This window comes from Betta splendens, chromosome 16, assembly GCF_900634795.4.
Source record: "Betta splendens chromosome 16, fBetSpl5.4, whole genome shotgun sequence".
In the NCBI taxonomy this organism is placed as follows: Eukaryota; Metazoa; Chordata; class Actinopteri; order Anabantiformes; family Osphronemidae; genus Betta; species Betta splendens.
The window spans coordinates 2970278-2986747 of NC_040896.2; the positions used below are offsets into that span (position 1 = coordinate 2970278).

The window sequence follows — 16470 nt, forward strand, 5'->3', positions numbered from 1 at the left end:
TGCCAATGTGAGCTTCTTTGTAGAGAAGGGAAAGATGCATTTAGTGGTACAGGGCTTTGTTCAATTTAAGGAGCAAATGAAGCCCACCAGAGCACCAAGTGAAGTGTTTTCATTCGGTAAAGTATCATACACGAGCTCCCCAGGTGCTGAACTGCAGCCGCAGGGGATGGGTGAATATGCAGAGATTAATTTCCACAACAAGGGTTCAATATACATGTAGGCAAACCTGGCTATGGATAGTTTGGACAGTAGGCTATTTGACATGCAGACAACTTCAAAAGACAACCATTGGTGAGAAGAAATAAAGGCACGTGGAGAATGTGGGCATCGAGCCCACTGCCTCTCGCATGCGAAGCAAGCGCTCTACCACTTGAGCTAATTCCCCTGAGTCCAAGCGGCGTTGCAAAACACTTTTCAGGTCAATAGGAGGGGTGATGTACAAATCTCTGCATGTATGGGGTCGACTTCTATGTTGGTCGACGCTTCCAATTTCACTGCCAATTATGGTAGTTGGGTATACGATACGTACACGACATTGATCTTAGATGCAAAACCTGCCTTATCGTGTTATGTACCACTGATTTAAGCATACCAGAGGGCAGAGCATTAGATCATGGTATTGTTACATAGCTAAACTAGGTAGGTGTAATAACGTTGCCAATGTGAGCTTCTTTGGAGAGAAAGGAAAGAAGCATTTAGTGGTACAGGGTTTTTTTCAATTTAAGGAGCAAATGAAGCCCACCAGAGCACCAAGTGAAGTGTTTTCATTCGGTAAAGTATCAAACACGAGCTCCCCAGGGCGCTGCACTGCAGCCGCAGCGGATGGGTGCACATGCAGAGATTAATTTCCACAACGAGGGTTCAATATAGGCAAACCTGGCTATGGATAGTTTGGACAATAGGCTATTTGACATGCAGACCACTTCAAAAGACAACCATTAGTGAGAAGAAATAAAGGTACGTGGAGAATGTGGGCACGATCCCACTGCCTCTCGCATGCAAAGCAAGCGCTCTACCACTTGGGCTAATTCCCCTTATTTTCAAGCATCGTTGCAAAACACTTTTCAGATCAATAGGAGGGGTGATGTACAAATCTCTGCATGTATGGGGTCGACTTCCATGTTGGTCGACGCTCCAATATTTCGCTGCCAATTTTTGTAGTTGGGTATACGATACGTACACAACATTGATCCTAGATGCAAAACCTGCCTTATCGTGTTATGTCTTACTGATTTAAGCATGCCACAGGGCAGAGCATTAGATCATGGTATAGTTACATAGCTAAACTAGGTAGGTGTAATAACGTTGCCAATGTGAGCTTCTTTGGAGAAAAAGGAAAGAAGCATTTAGTTGTACAGGGTTTTGTTCAATTTAAGGAGCAAATGAAGCCCACCAGAGCACCAAGTGAAGTGTTTTCATTCGTTAAAGTATCATACACGAGCTCCCCAGGCGCTGCACTGCAGCCGCAGGGGATGGGTGAACATGCAGAGATTATATTCCAAAACGAGGGTTCAATATACATGTAGGCAAACCTGGCTATGGATAGTTTGGACAGTAGGCTATTTGACATGCAGACAACTTCAAAAGACAACCATTGGTGAGAAGAAATAAAGGCACGTGGAGAATGTGGGCATCGATCCCACTGCCTCTCGCATGCGAAGCAAGCGCTCTACCACTTGAGCTAAGTCCCCTGAGTGCAAGCAGCGTTGCAAAACACTTTTCAGGTCAATAGGAGGGGTGATGTACAAATCTCTGCATGTATGGGGTCGACTTCTATGTTGGTCGACGCTTCCAATTTCACTGCCAATTATGGTAGTTGGGTAAATGATACGTACACGACATTGATCCTAGATGCAAAACCTGCCTTATCGTGTTATGTACCACTGATTTAAGCATGCCATAGGGCAGAGCATGAGATCATGGTATAGTTACATAGCTAAACTAGGTAGGTGTAATAACGTTGCCAGTGTGAGCTTCTTTGGAGAGAAAGGAAAGAAGCATTTAGTGGTACAGGGCTTTGTTCTATTTAAGGAGCAAATGAAGCCCACCAGAGCACCAAGTGAAGTGTTTTCATTCGGTAAAGTATCATACACGAGCCCGTCAGGGGCTGCACTGCAGCCGCAGGGGATGGGTAAAAACGCAGAGATTAATTTCCACAACGAGGGTTCAATATAGGCAAACCTGGCTTGGATAGTTTGGACATTATGACATGCAGACCACTTCAAAAGACAACCATTAATGAGAAGAAATAAAGGCACATGTAGAGTTGTGAGCATCGATCCCACTGCCTCTCGCATGCGAAGCAAGCGCTCTACCACTTGAGCTAATTCCCCTGATTTCCAGTTATTGTCGCAAAACACTTTTCAGATCAATAGGAGGGGTGATGTACAAATCTCTGCATGTATGGGGTCGACTTCCATATTGGTTGACGCTTCTAGTTTCACTGCCAGTTATTGTAGTTGGGTATACGATACGTACACGACATTGATCCTAGATGCAAAACTTGCCTTATCGTGTTATGTACCACTGATTTAAGCATGCCGCAGGGCAGAGCATTAGATCATGGTATTGTTACATAGCTAAACTAGGTAGGTGTAATAAGGTTGCCAATGTGAGCTTCTTTGTAGAGAAGGGAAAGATGCATTTAGTGGTACACGGTTTTGTTCAATTTAAGGAGCAAATGAAGCCCACCAGAGCACCAAGTGAAGTGTTTTCATTCGGTAAAGTATCATACACGAGCCCGCCAGGCGCTGCATTGCAGCCGCAGGGGATGGGTGAACATGCAGAGATTATATTCCAAAACGAGGGTTCAATATACATGTAGGCAAACCTGGCTATGGATAGTTTGGACAGTAGGCTATATGACATGCAGACAACTTCAAAAGACAACCATGGGTGAGAAGAAATAAAGGCACGCGGAGAATGTGGGCATCGAGCCCACTGCCTCTCGCATGCGAAGCAAGCGCTCTACCACTTGAGCTAATTCCCCTGTGTCCAAGCGGCGTTGCAAAACACTTTTCAGGTCAATAGGAGGGGTGATGTACAAATCTCTGCATGTATGGGGTCGACTTCTATGTTGGTCGACGCTTCCAATTTCACTGCCAATTATGGTAGTTGGGTATACGATACGTACACGACATTGATCCTAGATGCAAAACCTGCCTTATCGTGTTATGTACCACTGATTTAAGCATACCAGAGGGCAGAGCATTAGATCATGGTATTGTTACATAGCTAAACTAGGTAGGTGTAATAACGTTGCCAATGTGAGCTTCTTTGGAGAGAAAGGAAAGAAGCATTTAGTGGTACAGGGTTTTTTTTCAATTTAAGGAGCAAATGAAGCCCACCAGAGCACCAAGTGAAGTGTTTTCATTCGGTAAAGTATCAAACACGAGCTCCCCAGGGCGCTGCACTGCAGCCGCAGCGGATGGGTGCACATGCAGAGATTATATTCCAAAACGAGGGTTCAATATACATGTAGGCAAACCTGGCTATGGATAGTTTGGACAGTAGGCTATATGACATGCAGACAACTTCAAAAGACAACCATTGGTGAGAAGAAATAAAGGCACGCGGAGAATGTGGGCATCGAGCCCACTGCCTCTCGCATGCGAAGCAAGCGCTCTACCACTTGAGCTAATTCCCCTGAGTTCAAGCGGCGTTGCAAAACACTTTTCAGGTCAATAGGAGGGGTGATGTACAAATCTCTGCATGTATGGGGTCGACTTCTATGTTGGTCGACGCTTCCAATTTCACTGCCAATTATGGTAGTTGGGTATACGATACGTACACGATTCAACACAGTTATTTTGGTTCACCAACTCCTTTGTTGGTGCAGGTCGAGCAAATTAGAAAGTTGCCACAGGACCAAAAATACAAAGGGGGAAAGCCTATGTTGTTCCCCATCTGCACCTATTGGTGGCGTGGTAGAGGACCCCTGCCTAATTCCAGCCCCAGAGGCTGTGTTCGCTCAAGTGGAAAAAATTGTAAAAGTAGTATACTAGACATAATCATAAAATACTATTGTGCTGCTAATGCCTATTTAAAACAACTACTTTTTGTCAATTTGTAGTTGAGCCAAAATCATGTGTAGAGGGGACATGTGCCTTGGGGAGGATCACAATAAGTAGTCTCCATGGGAGGAAGAGGTCCAACTTGCTTATTTTTTTGTTGGAGGGAGGTGCTGCTCTCGAAATACCTGAGCGTGAACAGGCATGAACATTCACCACTCCGTTATGAAGGATTATTATCAACGCAGAAAATGCGCCTCCACTGTTGCACACCAGGATAACTGTAGTTGCTTCTTAAAAGGTTTGATCTTTGTTTTGAAAACTGAATGTATGTACTTCTCTTATTTACTTCTCCCTCATTTAAATCCAGTGTCGGTAACCCATACTGTACATTTTTTTACCTTCTATCTTCAGGTGGCTGACAATGAAGAACAGGTGCAGGTAGAGGTGAAAGGGCTAGGGGAAGAAAACGGTTGTCTGCCTCCTGGTCACCGAAATGGGGAAAAGAGGTTTCCATTCCCAAGGAAGTGTGGAATGGAGAAATCCTTGAGTTATCGAAACACCTCCCCTTTTCAGTACATGTGTTTATGAAAGAAGGGGAGGTGTTCCGAGTCAATGGACTGCCTGGATCAGAAGAATGTAAGTCTTTTAAAAAAATTTAATATAGTTTAGTAAATACATTGATTGTTGTTAGTCATATGAACCCATTTTATGATTTTCTTCAGAAAGGAAGACCTGCCATCCACCTACACCTGTACCTGTTCATGTTCTGCAAATCTTCAAACATATTATATATACACATACATGCATGCATGACACACACAGACGCACACTTTACATTTTTTCTGTCTTTTTCTGAATTGTATAAATAAAGTACTTTTCTTGTAAATTATCAGTTTCATTATTACGTAAAGTAAAGTTACATACAAACAACATACCAGAGTGAAGTAGTATGCAAGTGGACCACATTATCTAAACAAGGCCAGTAGAGACAGTAGAGAAGATGCCCAGGATAGAATTAGGTGGAAACAGATGATTTGCTGTGGTGACTCCTGATGGGAAGAAGACGGCTGCAACAAAGATGAAGATGATGGAAAGGAAAACAAGAACAAGCATAATATAGGTATAATATGGTGTGAGAAAATAATTTTGTGTGCCCAATCGCTTACTTCTAACTGTAGCACCAAGGAACAACACGATGATGAGGGTACCAAAACTACTGAATATAAATAATGATAATAACAATAATAACAATAAAATTAAAATATTGTAAAATATGGTTACAATGCACTGCCTAATATTTACAGGCCACAAGTGTTCATCAAGCTGAGCACATGCAAAGTAGATAAGAACATATTATACTACAGGAACACTGAAGACAATCTTGTACTTATGAGGGTAAGAAGGAAGGTATTTACGGTACATGTTACTGATATAAAGTCATCTGTGGAATTTGTACACAATAAATATTGTGACATGAAGTGGGGATCAATGGAAAGTGGAACAGAAGATGGATGTGAAAGAGGACAACACAAGGTGTGGAATATGAATTAATGAAGGATAATGATAATACATTCTGCTATCCCCCAATAGAATATTTATATTAAGGAACATTTCTCTTTATAGCAGTAAGAGACAAGTTGTCTTAACTTGATCCATACCCTTCATGTGTTCTTCACAATCATACTTATTCTAAAATATAAAGAGGTGTAAATGTTCAATTTTGACCCTAAGAGAAGATTTTTTTTTAAAATTATGTTTTTAATTAGTTTGACAGAAATGCTCTTCATTAGGACAACATACTGTAAAATATATTTACTCAGTAAAAAAATTATTTTCAAGCACTTGAATTGTTTCACTTAGTGTCATCTAGTTGTTTTTTTTTAGGAAATTTAAAACATTTGTTGCGTTTGCCTGTTTTAAGAACAGCAGCAACGCCACCAGCTGGAAAAACTGAAAACTGAAGAAAACTGCCCAGCTTCTCGTCATGTTTTTGTCTGCCCGTTTCACCTTGAGTGGCCATCACTGTTAAAGATAATAGATGTGTCTCTGACAGTTTAAATGTTTTATTTATTAGCACTGAAGAAAGATTGTTAATAATTCTATTGGCAATTACCTGTGAAAAATTCGCATCGGGAACAATTTGAGAAAAAGAACGAGGAATGACTTTCAAAACAGTCGTTTTTCCCTGCATTAATGAAGTAATGCAATTTTAAAGAAAAACATTACATTAGGATGGCAAAAAATAATGTATTTTTGTATATTACTGCTAAAGTATGTTTAATATAAATCAAAAATTTGAATGACATGTCACTATATTTCTAAATATATTTTACATCTATAATTATTGTGATGGTTCGCTTTTACCGTTTAATATAAAGTTAACATTTTCGAGTGCACTTAAATGCCACATTACGTACTGTTAGTCGTCGGCTTCCGTTACACCTTGCTCTGGATTTCGCTAGTAAGTTTCCTCGTTTGCCGTCTGCTCTCAGTTTTTACAAGTTTTAACACGCAAACATGTACTGTTTATAAAATAATATAACGTTGCCAAGTGAGCTTCTTTGGAGAGAAAGGAAAGAAGCATTTAGTGGTCAGGGTTTTTTTCATTTAGGAGCAAATGAAGCCACCCAGAAGCACCAAGTGAAGTGTTTTTTCATTCGGTAAAGTACAAACACGAGCTCCACCAGGGCGCTGCACTGCAGCCGCAGCGGATGGGTGCACATGCAGAGATTATATTCCAAACGAGGGTTCAAATACATGTAGGCAAACCTGGGCTTGGATAGTTTGGCAATAGGTATGCTGACATGCAGACCCACTTCAAAAGACAACCATGAGTGGAGAAGAAATAAAGGCACGTCGGAGAATTTGGGCTCGAGCCCACTGCCTCTCGCATGCGAAGCAAGCGCTCTACCACTTGAGCTAATTCCCCTATTCAAGGCGTTGCAAAACATTTTTCAGTCAATAGGGGGGTGAGACAAATCTCTGCATGTATGGGGTCCGATTTCATTAGCTATAAACAATCATATATAATATTATCATATATTATTAGCTAACACGTTAGCGTTAGCATTGGGTTAAAATGCAACAGTACAACTAACATGACGTGCAGTGATTGACGCGAATTACATGTTTGGCTGTTTTTTTGGTCGCAGGAAAATGTAGAAACAAAAAGACGTTTGTAGAACAGTCGACGTTAAGGACGGTTTGTCCGTTGCAATCGTGACTGAGCTTTGGCTGATGACGTCAACCTAGGAACAGCAATATGCTGACATTTTGGCGAAATAATACTATTGCTAAGTTTTGTCAATGTTGATGAAAGTGTTTAGAAGATGTTATGTACAAGACTGTCGTGTATGTGAAAGATTAACTTGTTACACATTTTTCGGTATCCAAAATACCCGAAAACATAACACAAAATATAGTGGTCTAAAGTGAACGTTTGTGCATGGGATTTTTGCTCTACTTGGCAATAAGGTTTATACCCTTATTATGAATTGCACACTGATTTCTCTATTTGTACTTCTTAGGCTCGGAAAAGAACTGCAGTTGAATCTACACTTTGTGGGTAAGATTGCACAACAGCCACTAGGTGATAGTGAAAGGAAAAAAAAATCTTAATTTTTTTCTTGTTCAAATAATGTGTCCTCGAGGCAACTGGTTTCTTACTACCCCAAAAAGTAGTGTACAATTTTGAATAACTATAAGTGACAGTTATGTTATACAGTAAGATAAACCTTTTTCATCCCACAATGAGGAAATTCATTTGCCAGTGCTGTCACAAAGAAATAGGAAACAGGAGAAATAAAAACATATCTACAACTATCACACCTCATTTTATACAGAATTAAAGATGTAATGTATCTGCAATTCACATGCACAGTACAGTAAACTAGTAAAAGTTAAAAAAAGTGTCCAAAACTGCATGCAGTGAGTGAGTATAAAGGATTTATGGTCACATGTGACAATGATGATCATTATCTTGAAATAAATCATCATGCAGTGAAAATAATGATGTTTTTATATTTTTATATAATTTTTTTACATAAGCATATGATTATGCTTTGACTACTAACCCTAGTGGTGAACCTAGGTACACATTGAGAAACAGAAGTATGCTGCTCCTATTGATATGTTAATGAAAGAAAAAAACAGATGTTTCCAAGACTATTTACAAGACTGCTCTGTATGTGAAAGATTACGTGATCTACGTTGACACAGTCTCTACTGTTAGCGTACATATTGACAATATGAGGATTTTTTCTTACTTGACACTGAGATATATACCTTTTTTTTATTATGAGCTGTTTGTCTTATAAACTCTCTTTGTACTTCTTAGGCTTTGAAGATTTGTGTTGAATCTACACTTTGTTGGTAAGTATGTACAACAGCCACTAGGCTTTAGTTGGGGGGGGACAACTACATTTTTCAATCATTGAAGCATCTGGACCCTTACTATCCTAAAAGTAGTGTACACTTGGTGGACTAGTCTTGGTGGCTCAGTTGATAGAATGTTGACCTGGGAAGCGGAAGGTTCCAGATTCAAGCTCACCATAGCACCTAGTGTGTCCTTGAGTAAGACTTTCGCACTAGCTCCCCGGGCGCCGCACTGGTAATCCACTGCTCCTTCAGAGGATGGGTTAAAATCCAGAGAATAATTACTTCAATGTGGGATCAATAATAATAATAATAATAATAATAATTAAGGCTTTACTGAGCAACAGATGTGAATTTTATGTTTATGTAAAGCCTGAAAATTGTGGCCACACTCACTCTTTCAAAATGCCACTCCTTCTGCCATTGTCCCAAGTGTCAGAGAGAATTTTGGAAAATGTGGAACTCTCTGCACTTTGAGGCAGATACAGACTAAAACTAAAATTGGCATGCTTTATATTGACCTCAGTAAGATATGCGCTGAACCCTACTATGTCATATGTGGTGCATCAACCAGGTGGTCAGTAAAGGGGTGAGAGGTAAAAGAAAGTGTGGCATTGACGATTATGCAAACAAAGCTTCATGCAGCCATTAGATATACAGGAAACATTGTTTAAGTGTTATTCGTTAGTATTATAAATTAATAGATTTTTTTCATGGAAAACTAAAAAGTTAGTAACTAAAAAAAGGAAAAAAAAACAATTTCATATAATTGTCCTGTTTAATTGAACACAAAAAGCTAATTCATTGTTTTTCTCTTTTTGTTCCCATGGCTTTGTCTGTGGGGAAATTGTGTTAACTGCCCCTCAACTACCCTGGTTTTTCATGGTAAGTCCACAATTACTGGGAGTGTTACTAATGTTCTTTGCTCATTCAGAGGTACAAAATAATGCTAAGCTTTATTCCAAAGCTTTTGTTTTAATAATTTTTTTAAAAGCCCACTTGAACAGTTAAGTTGGCTTTTTTTGTTTGCTTTTTAAATAGAGATGCTTCAACACAATAGCACCACAGTGTATGTAGCCAAAAAATGTCTTCATTAAATAAAGATTTACATTGTAACACCACAGATATCTTGATAGATGAGGCAAATGGTAATCTGTAGTAAGACATATTATAAGTAAGGCGAATAATGTAATGAATTAACTTGTACATGATCACACTTTCAATTTTATAATTCATTTTTAACATTTTTTTTTTTTACTTTGCAGGTTGGGTGTTTTAATTCCTGTCCTGGGATTTTTTTTTGTCCAACAATTTTCTTTTACAACAATGACAACAACAACTACTACTACTACTACTACTACTACTACTACTACTACTACTACACCTACTCTTGTTTTTATGTATATTTTAGTACAAATGCTCTGTCTCCTCCTGTTTGTCATTTGTATTGTTATATGTGACTAAATAACGACTGTAAGGACTGAATTTCAACTGACTTGGCTGCAGTTGCCAAACAGGGGAAGGCACTCTGTGAGGCACCAGACTCTTTCAGCTGATCGGGGAAGTGCGCCCTGTGAAGCCCTAGACTTTTCGCCAATCAGGGAAGTGCGCCCTGTGAGGTCCCAGACTTTTCGCCTGTCAGGGAAGTGCGCCCTGTAAGGCACCAGACTTAAGAATCTGTGGATCAGGGACGTGAGTCCTTGTGAAGCCTTTACAGTTTGAAATTGTGGATCGGGGACGCGAGTCCCTGTGAAGCCTTTACAGTTTGAAATTGTGGATCAGGGACGTGAGTCCCTGTGAAGCCTTTACAGTTGATATTGTGGATTGAGGAAGTTGAAAGAAGTCTCTTGATTTTTTAAGTTAAATATCAGCTATTTGGATTGCTTCTATTTATTGCACATAAGTGATATATTTGCACATTGAGATATTTCACTATAAATAGTAAATACCTATAATACTTCACAGCGTTTGTTTTAAGTAATATAAATTGTTGAGAACCTACCTGTTCAAGATATAACATTTGTTTAATTTATTCTGCCATTATCCTTTAGTCATGCACTGAACTGCAAATAAAAAATTTAAATTTGTAAAGTTGTGTACTATCAAATATATTTTCATAAACGCTTGATAAAACCATTGATTGTTTCCATTCGATAATCTATTATAATAGCAAATCACATTGTATTTACTGTGTTGTATCCAAAAAAGTAGAAAAAAAAACTGTTTTGAAACACGTTGTCTAAGTATCTGAACATCAAAGCATTTGCAACATGCCAAGAAAATCGAAGAGATCACAGTCTGCTAAGGTAAGGTGGAGAAACCTGGATCTATCTGGAGAAGTCAGTAGCAGCGTCAAGGAGAGCAGTGTGTGCCATGCTGATGCCATTGCTGACAAGCAAAGTCACAGCCAAGCTGATGTTTTACCACAGATGTCACATGACCATGAGAATGAAGAGGAGTTTTTGTGCGTAGCAGGCCCATCTCATGTTGACTATGTAGGTGAGTCAGGTCAGGATCCCATATGTGTGCTTGCATCTCGCAGTCAAGCTGCTATTAAATATGGGTATACCAGAAACAGCCAGTGTACCTGTAACTCTCTTATTTTTCTTGCCTTCCTTCATGAGAATGAACACGTTACCAGTGCAGATCTTGACCATGTTCTGGATAGTGGTAATGCAATGTACAAGAAAACCACAAAAAGGTTCCCTAAAAGCAATCACTTGTGTGTTGATGAACTGCCCACAAGAGTATCTGCACGACAACATGTGTACAAAGTGACCAAGCGACTTGCCACGTACGGCAGACTGAGAGAACCTTTGGATGGATCTTCAAGTTCCTTCTTAGACCTACAGGCAGGACTCAGCTGTTTGTTGACAGATGTGCAGTACGCTTTGCTAATGATGAGTCAATTATGTATTGCAGTGTTCAGAAACAGGTCAGGCAGATACGGTTTCTTTGATCCTCATTCTAGAAGAGCTAATGGTTTGCCTCGTGCGGGTGTGTGCAGCTCAGGTACATCTGTGATGCTGATATTTACACGTCTCAGTGATATGATTGACAGGCTTTTAAGGTGTCATGAGATTCTAGGCACACCATTCTCAGGTGTTTATGAACTGACACCTCTGGAGTTTACCAGCATGCACATGACCAACCTCCCTGATGGAATAGCAAGAACAAGCAGTACAGCTCACAGTGGTGCTTCATCTTCTGCAATACTTAATAAAGCTAATAATGCTCACGTTCTACCACCAATGATTGATGTCATTGACCGTGACGTTTCTTATGTGTCACAGGAAATCTTAACACAAAACATTGCTGAATCATCTGCTACAGTAGATGACAATGATGGTGGATTGGATAATGCAAGGTATCAAAATGTGACAAAATTGTTAAAATGTGACAAAAATAGAAGACAGAAATTAAAAAGGAAAACAGTGCAGACTTCAGATAGAAAAAAATCACAGGGCAAACATGAAATAATGGATTCCAAACTTGCAAGAAGGGAAAGATTGAAACAACAGTACAAACAAGACAATGAATACAAACAAAGAAAAAAGCAGTATATGAACACCCGCTACAGGGAAGATAGTGGCTTTAAGGACAGACAGAAACTATATTACAATTCTCGCTACAGACAGGACAGTGGATTTAGAGACAATAAGAAGCAATATTTAAAGAAACGCTACAGACAGGACAGTGGATTTAGAGACAGTAAGAAGCAATATATAAACAAACGCTACAGACAGGACAGTGGATGTAGAGACAGTAAGAAGCAATGTATAAACAAACGCTACAGACAGGACAGTGGATTTAGAGACAGTAAGAAGCAATATATAAATAAACGCTACAGACAGGACTTTGGATTTAGAGACAGGATGAAGCAATACATAAACAAACGCTACAGAGAGGACAGTGGATTTAGAGACAGGATGAAGCAATACATAAACAAACGCTACAGAGAGGACAGTGGATTTAAAGCCAAACAAAAATCTTACCTAACTCAACGTTACAGAAATGAACCAGTGTTTAGATTTAAACAACAACAGGTAATGAAACAATTGATGCAGGCAAAGTATAGAAGCAACCTTTCATTTAGAATAATGCATAAAATGACATGTGCAATGCAAATAAAAAGAAAGTACAGACGAATAACTAGACAAATGCGTGAAACTGAGAACCCTTTGATCAAAAAGGCAATATTATTATTCAATACACAAATAAAAAATGGTCCCACTTATGTGTGCACAGTTTGTCATAAAGCATCGTTTCCAAATCAAGTACGACCCTGCATAAGGTCCAATTATGTCAAAAACCCAGAAGTTGTAGAAGAATATTTAACAGGAAAGTACGTTCATGTCTGTGATGATGAGTGCAGAAGTCAGCAGTGCAAGGTTCCTAATGAACGACGAAAAGAGTGGCTTTGTTACACCTGTCACAACTACCTGAAAAATGGAGCCTTGGCCCCTCTTGCTGTGGCAAACAATTTGGAGCTTGCTGAAATTCCACCTGAGTTGTCTGATCTCAACATATTGGAGAGACATCTTATAGCCAAATGCATTCCCTTTGCTAAGATCATTCCACTTCCTAAAGGCAGACAGGCAGCAATACGTGGCAACGTTGTGTGTGTTCCTTCAGAGGTACAGGAAACAGTTGATGCTCTACCAAGACTAAGAAGTGAGTCTCAGGTTATGAGGGTAAAACTTAAGAGACGACTGTGTTACAGAGGCCATCAGTTATTCCAGACAGTAAACTGGTCAAGACTTGTGAGAGCGCTACATAAACTGAAACAGATCCATCCACAGTATGAGAATGTAACTATCAGAGATGAGGCAGAGCTGTGTGACCCAACACTTCCTGATGTAGATGATGATGATTCAGAAGAGGAAATGGAGGGGAATTATGACGAAGATGATCTGATGGAGATTGATGAGTTTGAGAATAACATACGTTGTGACATGAATAATGCCCCTGTTTTGCAAAATAATTTAGACATGATGTCTCATGATGACAAACCAGAGGAGCAGATAAATGAACAGGATGGTGACATGCCCAATGGTGGTTTTGCTTTAGAGTCGTGCCTTCAGCCTCCAGATATTGCAGAGGAGATATTATGTTTTAGTGAAGGGATTTACTGTGTAGCACCTGCTGAAGGAAACAGTCCAGTTAGCTTTTTCAAAACTCCAAAGCTAGAAGCCATGGCCTTCCCTGCTCAGTTTCCTACAGGTCAGAATACACTTGATGAAAAGAGACGCATCAAATTATCGCCAAGCAAATATTTCAAATCCAGGCTTTTCTGTATTGATGAGCGCTTTGCCAGAGACACAAATTATTTATTCTTTGCACAGTTTGTGACTGAAATACACTTGGCCACATCAAGCATGACTATACAGTTACGGAAAGGAAAACCTCTAACAAAGGATGGGCGGAAAATTACCTCAGCAATGTTGCGCAATAAGAGAGAGGTGGAAAGGTTAATCAGAAACAAAGATGCAGTCAGATTTATGCAGCCATTGAGAGGAACACCAGCATATTGGGAAAAAACAACCAGAGATCTGTTTGCAATGATCAGACAGTTGGGCACTCCAACGTTCTTCTGTACATTTTCTGCAGCTGAAATGCGTTGGCCTGAAGTGATTGAGGCAATAAAACGGCAGCAGGGTGAGGAAGTCAACTTTCAGGAGCTGGACTGGGCAGCAAAGACTGACATCCTGAGAAGCAATCCAGTGACAGCGATGCGCATGTTTGATAAACGTGTGGAGGCTTTATTCAGAGATCTGCTCTTGTCTCCTGCAGAACCTCTTGGCAGAATTGTTGACTGGTTTTACAGAGTTGAATTTCAACATCGTGGAAGTCCACACATTCACTGTCTCATCTGGGTGGAAGGTGCACCTGTGTTTGAGGAGGACGATGATAAAACCGTGTGTGACTTTGTGTCCAAGTACATCACAGCGCAGCTGCCTGATCCTCATACACAGCCTGAACTTTACAAGAAGGTCACAGAGGTGCAGATGCATAGCAAGAACCACTCCAGGAGCTGTTTCAAGAGTTTTGGTTCAGGTTGCAGATTTCAGTTTCCCAGACCACCTGCTGCTAAGACAATGATAACAAGACCTGTGGAGGGCACTAAATCTCAGCAAGTGGAAGACGCAAAGAAAAAGCTCAAACCACTCAACTTGTTGTTGCATGAACCTGAAGCTGCCTTTCTAAGTTTGCAGCAGCTTCTGAATAGATGCAATTTAACACTCAGTGAGTATGTGAGGTGTCACAATGTGATCAATAAATCCAGCACAGTGCTACTGAAACGTGACCCAAAGGACTGCTGGGTAAACGGCTATAACCCTCATCTGCTTCAAGCGTGGGATGCTAACATCGATGTGAGCTTCATCCTCAATGCCTATTCTTGTGTGGTGTATTTGACTTCCTACATCACTAAAAAAGAGGCTGGCATGTCAGAGTACCTGAAAACAGTTATTCAGAACTCAGATACTGAGAACGTCAGTGAATGTGCTGAAATGAGGGAAATCATGCAGGCCTACTCAAAGAAGAGAGAGATCAGCGCTCAGGAGTGTGTGGCTCGAGCCTGTGGCATTAACCTGAAGAAGTGTTCACGTGGTGTCATCTTCGTACCGACAAATGACAACGCAGTGAAAATGAGTCGTCCCATGTCACAACTAGAGGACACAACAGATGAATGTTCCAACGTGTGGATGACATCATTGACTGATAAATACAAGTGCAGACCAGAAATGCCTGAGTTTGAGGAGATGTGCTTGGCTGACTTTGCTGCTACATGCAGGTTTGTGTATGGTCGACAGACAAAAGGTAAAGATGTTCTGCCTCTGCTGAATGAGATGGGCTTTGTTCAAAGACGGAAACATGACAAACCTGCTATCATCAGGTTCTACCGTGTATCAGAAAAGAAGGATCCAGAACAGTTTCATGGTGCGTTATTAAAACTCTATGTCCCTTTCCGATCAGAGCTTGAGCTAAAAAGACCTAACTTTCCCACCTATGAGTCCTTCTATAACCGTGGATGGGTGCAGCTGCCCGGCGCTGAACGTTCTGAGAGTGTCAAAGAAATCGTCAAGCGAAACAGAGATAAATATGAAAAGAACAGTGAAGACATAGAGGAAGCTGTTGAGGAATATGAACAGAACAGAGGAGTGATTGATGAATGGTCTAACCTGGCACCTGAATCTGAAGTAGTAAGGTTAGAGTGCATTGAAGAACTTCAGGTCAGAGAGCCAGAACCTGACAATGTACAGGAAGATGTGCCAGATTACAGCAGAGAGAGTGATGCTAGGACTGAAGCCAGAGCCATCAGAGAGCCTCCTGCTATAGACGCTACAGTGTTACGTCAGATGTTCCAGAACCTGAACCAGAAGCAGGCCTGTGTGTTCTACGCAGTAAGAGACTGGTGTATAAAGAGAGTATGTGGGCTGAACCCAGACCAGTTCTTCTTCTACGTAAATGGTGGTGCAGGAACAGGGAAGTCCCATCTTATAAAATGCATCTACTCAGAGGCATCTAAGATCCTGACTAAACTGCAGAGACAGACTGAGGAGGCAGACATATCTAAACCTACTGTTCTGTTAACAGCGTTCACTGGAACCGCAGCTTTTAACATATCAGGCACAACATTACATGCTCTGCTCAAACTACCAAGAAGCTTGAAACCTCCAATCCAAGGACTTGGTAATAAACTAGATGAAGTTAGATGTGAGCTTATAAATGCTGAAATCCTGATCATTGATGAAATTTCCATGGTGTCAAAGCCTCTGTTTGTGTACGTGGACGCACGGCTTAAACAGATCAAAGGAAGTCAGAGACCCTTTGGAGGAATGTCTGTATTAGCTGTTGGAGACTTCTATCAGTTACCACCAGTGAGACAGACCAACCCTCTGTGTGTACATGATCCAGCTCATATCGATCTGTGGCAGGAGCACTTTCAGATGGTTACACTGACTGAAATCATGCGCCAGAAAGATGACGTTGCCTTTGCTGAGATGCTGAACCGGATCCGTGTGAAGGAGAAGTCAGAGCCATTATCTGAAGCAGACTGTGCCTTGTTGTCATCAGCCAT

The 16470-nt window shown here is 40.5% G+C and overlaps 1 long non-coding RNA gene across 1 annotated transcript; it reads left to right on the forward strand.

The window, feature by feature from the left end:
• The first annotated feature begins 7499 nt into the window (after window positions 1-7499).
• LOC114843161 (uncharacterized) lies at window positions 7500-10523 on the forward strand. Its single transcript, XR_003783543.2, has 3 exons — window positions 7500-7578; window positions 8350-8384; window positions 9799-10523. It is a non-coding gene; the product is annotated as an uncharacterized LOC114843161 (long non-coding RNA).
• The last annotated feature ends 5947 nt before the right edge of the window (window positions 10524-16470 follow it).